Raw genomic sequence first — 7,786 nt, forward strand, 5'->3', positions numbered from 1 at the left:
GCCTTTTTAGCTGCCACATCACACTGTTGACTCATGTTCAACTTGTGGTCTACTTGGACTCCTAGATCCCTTTCACATATAGTTTCATTCAGCCAGGTGTCCCCCATCGTATATCTGTGCATTTCATTTTTCCGGAGTACCTTGCATTTCTCCTTGTTGAATTTCATTTTTTTAGCTTTGGCCCAGCTTTCTAGTCTATTCAGGTCATTTTGAATTTTGATCCTGTCTTCTGGAGTATTAACTACTCCTCCTAATTTTGTGTCATCTGCAAATTTGATGACTATGCCCCCAGTTCTGTCATCCAAGTCATTGATAAAGATGTTGAATAGCATTGGCCCCAGGACAGAGCCCTGTGAGACCCCAGCGGTCAGTTCTCTCCAGGATGAAAAGGAGCCATTGTTGAGCACCCTTTAGGTTCCTCCAGTCAACCAATTACAAATCCATGTAACAGTTACTTTGTCTAGCCCACATTTTACAACTTGTTTGCAAGAATGTCATGGGGAACCTTGTCAAAGGCCTTACTGAAATCAAGATACACTATATCCACAGCATTCCCTTCATCTACCAAGCTGGTAATTTTATCAAAAAAAGAGATCAGATTTGTCTGGCATGATTTGTTTCTCTGAAACCCATGTTGACTTTTTGCGATTATGGAATGACCTTCTAGATGTTCACAGACTCTCTGTTTAATGATCTGCTCTAGAATCTTTCCTGGTATTGATGTCAGACTAACTGGACGATAATTGTTGGGATCCTCTTTTTTCCTCTTTTTGAAGATGGGGACAACGTTTGCCCTCCTCCAGTCTGCTGGGATTTCTCCTGTTTTCCAGGAGTTCTCAAAGATTATTGCCAATGGTTCTGATATTACATTTGCCAGTTCTTTTAATACCCTTGGATGGAGTTCATCTGGTCCCGGAGACTTAAATTCATTTAGATTAACAAGGAATTCCTGTACCTGTACTATCTCTTTACTTATTTTGTGCTGAAATTCCCCTATTCTGTCCTCTGCTCCATTATCCTCAGGTTGAGCACCCTTTTCCTTTTCTGAGAAGACTGAGGCAAAGAAAGTGTTGAGTAATTCTGCCTTTTCTCTGTCCTCTGTTAGCATTTTGCCATCTTCTCCACGCAGTGGTCCGACCGTTTCCTTCTTCTTCCTTTTGCTGCGGACATATCTGTAAAAGCCCTTTTTGTTGTTCTTAACCTCTCTAGCAAGCCTGAGTTCATTCTGTGCTTTAGCTTTTCTGACCTTATCAGTACACATGCTAGCTATTTCTTTGAATTCCTCTTTGGTGATGTCCCCCTTTTTCCATTTCTTATACATGTTCCGTTTAAAATTTAGCTGAGCTGAAAGTTACTTTGTCATCCATCCTGGGTTCTTGAGACACCTCCCATTTTTCTTTCTTACTGAAACTGTTTGAAATTGTGTCTTCAGTATCTCTCTTTTGAGAAACTCCCATCCATCCTGAACTCCCTTCTCTTTTAGTATTCCTGACCATGGGATCACCCCCAGTATTACTCTAAGTTTATTGAAATCTGCTCTCCTAAAATCTAGAATGCGTGTTTGACTATGCCTGGCTTCTCCTTTCAATTGTATAACAAACTCCAGGAGAACATGGTCACTTCCACCTAAGGATTCCACCACTTGCACCCCATTAACCAAGTAATCCTTGTTGGTTAGGACCAGATCTAAAATAATTGACCCCCTTGTTGCCTCTTCCATTTTTTTGGACAATGAAATTGTTTTCGAGGCAAGTGAGGAAGTTGCTAGACCTTAAGCATTTGGCTGAGTTTGACTTTCAGGAAATATCAGGATAGTTGAAGTCGCCCATCACTACTACATCTCTCCTTTCAGAGTGTGTGGTCATCTGTTCTAGAAAGGCATCATCCAATTCCTCCATCTGACTCGGGGCTCTGTAGTAGACTCCCACAGTAACATCCCTGTTGTTTCCCTCCCCTTTAATTTTTATCCAGATGCTCTCCACCTGGCTTCCATGATTGATGTCCTGGATCTCTTCAATGGTGTAAATGTCCCTGACATATAAGGCTAATTCCTCCTCCTTTCCTTTTTGGCCTGTTTCTCTTAAAAAGGTTATACCCCTCTATTTCTACATTCCAATCATGAGACTCATCCCACCAGGTTTCAGTGATGCCTATTATATCATATTTGCTTTGTTGTACTAGGAGTTTGAGTTCATCTTGCTTATCTCCCATGCCCTGTGCCTCTAGTATAGAGACATCGCAGACCATGGGTCCCCTTTACTTGCTGCCTCTGCAAGATTTTTGCCTCCCACTGTTGGATCCTTGCAGTATTTGTCTTGTTTCTTCTATGTCAGTTTGACTATTTTCTCCAGCCCTTTTGCCTCCCTTAAGATTGATGTTTATCACACTATACCAGGGGTAGGCAATCTTTTTGAGCCGGGGGCCGGGTTGCTGTCCCTCAGACAACTGGGGGGCCGAAGCCAAAAAATAAATAATTTTTTAAAAAAATTAAATAATTAAATATATAAATAAACCAGGACAAATGTAGGACAAAATTTTTAAATGGAAGACACTTTTTTAATAAAAAATGGAGGACACGCGAAAAAATTTGCTGATTTTTCTAAAAATGTTAATATAAATGCATGTTTTTGAGGCTTCTATAGACAATTGCCCCCCCAAAGGCCCCAGCGGCAATCGGCGGCAGGACCGGGCTGGGGCCGGTCCCAAGGCCTCGCCGGGCCGCATCCGGCCCGCGGGCCGCAGGTTGCCTACCCCTGCACTATACTCTTAAAGTGCTACTATTCCACTTTGACTCCTCTAGCTGCCTCCTGTTGCATTGTGGGATTTGCAGTTTTAAGGAGGAGTATTTAGAATTCTCAGGCAGTGAGAAACATCATTGTCTCCCTCCCCCATGAAACTCAGGTTAGTCCTCCTGATCAAATTACTGAGACTGCTGGCAAAAACATTTCTTCCAACTGGCATGAGATGCAACCCGTCCGTTGCAAGAAGTCCCTCCTCATGGAACCGCAGCCCATGGTAGAAGAATCCAAATTGTTCTCGGCGGCACCATCTGCGGAGCCAGTTGTTCACAACCGCTATTTTCCTCTCTCTTCCTGGACCATGCCTTTCAACTGGCAGAACAGACGAGATGACAACTTGTGCATCCCTTTCTTTCAGCTTCCTACCAAGAGCCTTGTAATCTCTTCTGATGTTCTGAAGGCTGTGTCTTGCAGTATCATTGGTTCCCACATGGACCAAATGAAAGGGGTATTGGTCAGTAGGCTTGACCAGTCTTGTCAGCCTCTCTGACACATCACGGATCTTTGCCCTGGGGAGACAGCACTCCTCTCGAGACATCTTGTCAGGCCTACAAATCACTGCTTCTGTACCTCTCATCAAGGAGTCCCCCACTACGACTACATGCCTCCTCCAAGGCTTAGCAGCGACTGTTCACTGTGATGGAACTCTAAGCTCTCCTGCTCCGTCTCTGAAGTCTGTCCATGCTGCTCTCCCTCATCCTCCTTGATAAGGGAAAGAGCTGTAGTTTAAACTACAGGTATGTTTATCTAATTCAATCATGTCCATTAATTTAATTAGCCATTCTTCAATTGAAAGTGTTGTTTTTCTTTCCAGTATTTAGCTAGGACAATACACACAGCTCTCGCCATATATAGGATTAGCTTCCAATATTACATTTTTAATGTTTGGTTGAGAATTTAGGTAATAAAAAAGTGAGTTTTTTCACTGTACTTAAGACTGTAGTGTTCACTGCACCAAAAGAAATGTCAGCAGTTGCCAAGGGTGAGAAACCCTTCAGATTCTCTACACTTCTATCTCCCCTAGCAAACCCTAGTCAACAATGCAGGTCAATAGTCAGAAAATCTGGAAAGAGCACTCCAACAACACTGGAGAGCAAAGACTGTCTCGATCCTCTCCACTTGGCTCCTTCCAGAACACATAAGCAACTCAAGCCAGAGAAATGCTTAGGTGTGTATGAAAAAGGGACTGAAAGGGTGGGCGTTGGATGTGAGACAATGACTTGTAATTTAAATCTTCTTGGAAGGTACTAAAAAAAATGATAATTTGCTTTGTGCTAACCAAGAATGAGAAATGAAAAGTTCACGCTTCGCTGGACGCATCTGCCTGTGAAAATTTATTTTATTTAGCAATTCTAATGGGTCAATTAAAATATATTAGCATGACAATTTCATTTCTTTTTTGATCAGTTACAAAGTAAACAGCAAATTTAAACCCTTAATCTGTGAAACAACCTTCAAGACACCCCAAAAGGAATTTAAGGAGGGAGGATGCTTATCACTGCCACACATCTGATGCAACACCCAGTGCACTTCCAGACAGAAAGCTCTTATGCAGCCAGTAATTGTTCTTTTGTTGTAAGCCAGAGGTGAGCAACTGTCTAAGATACACAAGACCTTGGAAGGCTCCATCATTGTTGTTGCCATTGTTGATGATGATGGTGATTAGCCAGAATTCACTAAGGCAGTTATAAATTAATCACCTAGAGCTACGTGCTCATGATTGGTTTGTACTCATGATCCCTATGCTTAGGCTAAGGGATACATAGGGACTGTGAAAGTTCTCCAGTCTTCACTTACTGGATAGCAGCCCTTGCAATTGACAGGAGTCTGTTTGTAGGTTTTTGTGGGGTTTTTGGGCTATGTGACTGTGTTCTGGAAGAGTTTATTCCTCACGTTTCACCAGAAAACCCATGCCAGCATTCTCTGAAGATGCCAGCCACAGATGCTGGAGAAACATCAGGAATAAACTCTTATAAAACATGGCCACATAACCTGAAAACCCCACAAAAAAATTATGGATTCCGGCCATGAAAGCCTTCAAATTCACACAGGAGTCTGTTGCCCTGTCAGTCTGGAAGCATCTGGCTGACCTTCCCACCTACCCTTCATGTGAGGGGGGATTGCAACAGGACTCTGACTCTGACTGTCGCAAAAGCATCACTCAAAGGAAGGGATGGAAATGCCCATCAGCTGTTTCCTGATTGACAGAGGAATAGACCTCCGTTGATCACTGTGGTTGCTCCTCAGTAAATGAAGAGGGTGGGATGTCAGTCCAGGAGACACAACTTAGCTACATGACTATGGTGGGTACATAGCTATGTAGCAGGATGATGATGATGACAATAATGGAGGCCTCAAAATGGCACTTTCCCCACCCCCTCTCTAAACTAAAGGCAGAATTTCTATGACTGCCCACTCTTCAGGAGGTTTAGTTCTTTCTTTCTTTCTTTCTTTCTTTCTTTCTTTCTTTCGATTTGTGCTTTCTACTGTTCTGTCCTTACAAAGACCATGACATAGCTAAGTGTAGTCCTCTTTCTTCTTCTAAGTCTACATGACTGCCAGACTCCCCACAGTACATGGCTATCTGCCTGTCATTCGTTTCATTTTTAAATCACCCAATAACCCAAATTTATTGGGCAGTGTTCAAACTAAAATCTTAAAAATTCAAAACAGTAACAAAATAAGTTAAACTCATCAGCAGCCCTTAACAAAATCAGAAGTAACACTAGTGGCAGGGATAAAAGAAAAGTGTGAAAGCACTAAAAACAGGTTCCAAATGCTCAGGGAAAATAAAAATGTCTTCACCAGGGACTGAAAGAATATAGCATAGACCCCAGACACTGACAAAGGCACTCCACAGATGGGGTGCCACCACTGAAAATATGCACTCTCTTGCAGAAATCTACCTTTCCCCACTGGGTGGAACCACCTGAAAAAGGGTCTGATCACTTTATAATCTGGTTTCATTAAAAGAATAAAAACTACTTCAGATAACTCAGCCCCAAGCCATTTCTGGCTTTAAAAGTTAAGCCAATGCTTTGAATTGCATCCAGAAATGGATTGGCAGGCACTGCAAGTGAGGATGTCAATGTATTGGCATAATGTGATCGCATTCATGAGTCTCCATTAGCAATCTGGCCACCTTAAATTTAGGACTATCTGGAGTTTACAGGTCATTTTCAAAGACAAAAAACAAACAAAAACTGGAAAGCATTCACAATGAAAAGGAGACAAAGTCCCATGTGCTATTTATTGTTTGTTGTTAACCTCCCTCGAGTTGATCTCGACACATGGTAACCCTGTGGATGAGATATTTCCAAGACTCCTCCTCCTCCGCTGCTCTGCTTAGTTCCTGCAAAAGTCATACCTGTGACCTTGATAACAGAGTCCATCTATCTAACCATGCAGCCTTCCTCTCTTTCTCCTTCCTTCCACCCTTCCTAGCATTATTGTTTTCTCCAGTGAGCTGTGCCTTCTTATGATGTATCCAAAGTACAACAGCCTTAGTTTTGTCATCTTGGCTTCTATTGAGATTTGTGCCTTGATCTGCTCCAGGACCCATTTGTTTGTCTTTTTAGCTGTCCATGGGTTCCTCAGCGCTTTTCTCCAGCACCACATCCCAAATGAATACATTATCTTCCTATCTTCTTTCTTAACTGTCCAGCTCTCACATCCATAAATGGTAATAGGGAATATGATGGCTTGTATGATTCTAACTTTTGTGTTGAGTTGTATATCTTTGCATTTTAGGATCTTTTCTAGTTCTTTCGTAGCCACTCTCCCCATTCTTAATTTTCTTCTGATTTCCTGGCTGCAGTCTCCAATTTTATCCATGTTTGATCCCAGGTATGACAACTCTTTTACTATTCCTGTTTCTTCATTGTCTAGGCTGAATTTCTGTAGATTTTCCAGTCATTATTTTTGTTTTCTTTATGTTCAACAGTAAGCCTGCCTTTGCACTTTCTTCCTTAATCTTCCCTAGTAGTTCCAGGTCCGTAAGGTTTTCTGCTAGTATTATGGTGTTGTATGTGTATCTTCGATCGTTGATATTCCTTCCTCCTATTTTATTTTCCTCCTCCCGTGTGCTATACAATGGTCTAAAACTTTGATTTCTTTAAAATCACAATATGTTTGGGCCTTATCACCAATTGGCCTTCTTCAGGGGTATTTAGTTCTCATAAATTTCTGGAGTTCAAGTCTGCACTCTCTATACAACTGGATCTTTGATTATGAGATGAACGGATATATATGTATGAATAACTGCTGACCTTTGTCCAGGTGAGATCATAAGTGGAAGTCAACAAATGTAGAATTCTCTGCCATTTTCATGTTGGTGACATGTAATACCACATTCCCAGCTAACCTTTCCAAAGATGCCATGCAGATGTTGAAAAGCATTAGGCACAAAATTGAGCCCAATGGAACCCATAACATGTGTGCCAAGAGACAAAAAACTAATGTCCCAGAACCAACTTCTGGATTTACAGCGCTGTGTAAATTTAGAGTGCTTCATAAATAAAGGTTAATAATAATAATTTGATGAGCCACACTGGAAAAGAGCCATGGTAATATAGTGCACCACATCCCAACTGACATAAGCAGACCAAGGGAATGCCATGAGCAATGGTACTGAAAGCCACAGACAGAGTCAAAAGAATCAACAGGGTTCAGTTTGCACTACACAACATGGGATGTTATCAGACAAGGGAAATTGGAAGTATAATCCAATGGCAATCCGAACGCAATCATGGAGTTTCACGTTATTGCGTGATAGACTACCACACACAATTTCAGGCAATGGGAAGTCAGTCCGAACACAATCATGCAGTTTCACATTATTGCATGAGAGGTGATCACATGCAATTTTGGGCAATGGCAAGCTATTTTCGGACAATGGGAAGTCAGTTCGAATGCAATTCGAATTCACGTAAATTAGCTGAACTAGCGAATTCACGTGAATGTGTTCTGGCCCCACTTTCTTTTCATTC

The sequence above is a fragment of the Sceloporus undulatus genome, chromosome 4 (assembly GCF_019175285.1).
Source record: "Sceloporus undulatus isolate JIND9_A2432 ecotype Alabama chromosome 4, SceUnd_v1.1, whole genome shotgun sequence".
NCBI lineage: Eukaryota > Metazoa > Chordata > Lepidosauria > Squamata > Phrynosomatidae > Sceloporus > Sceloporus undulatus.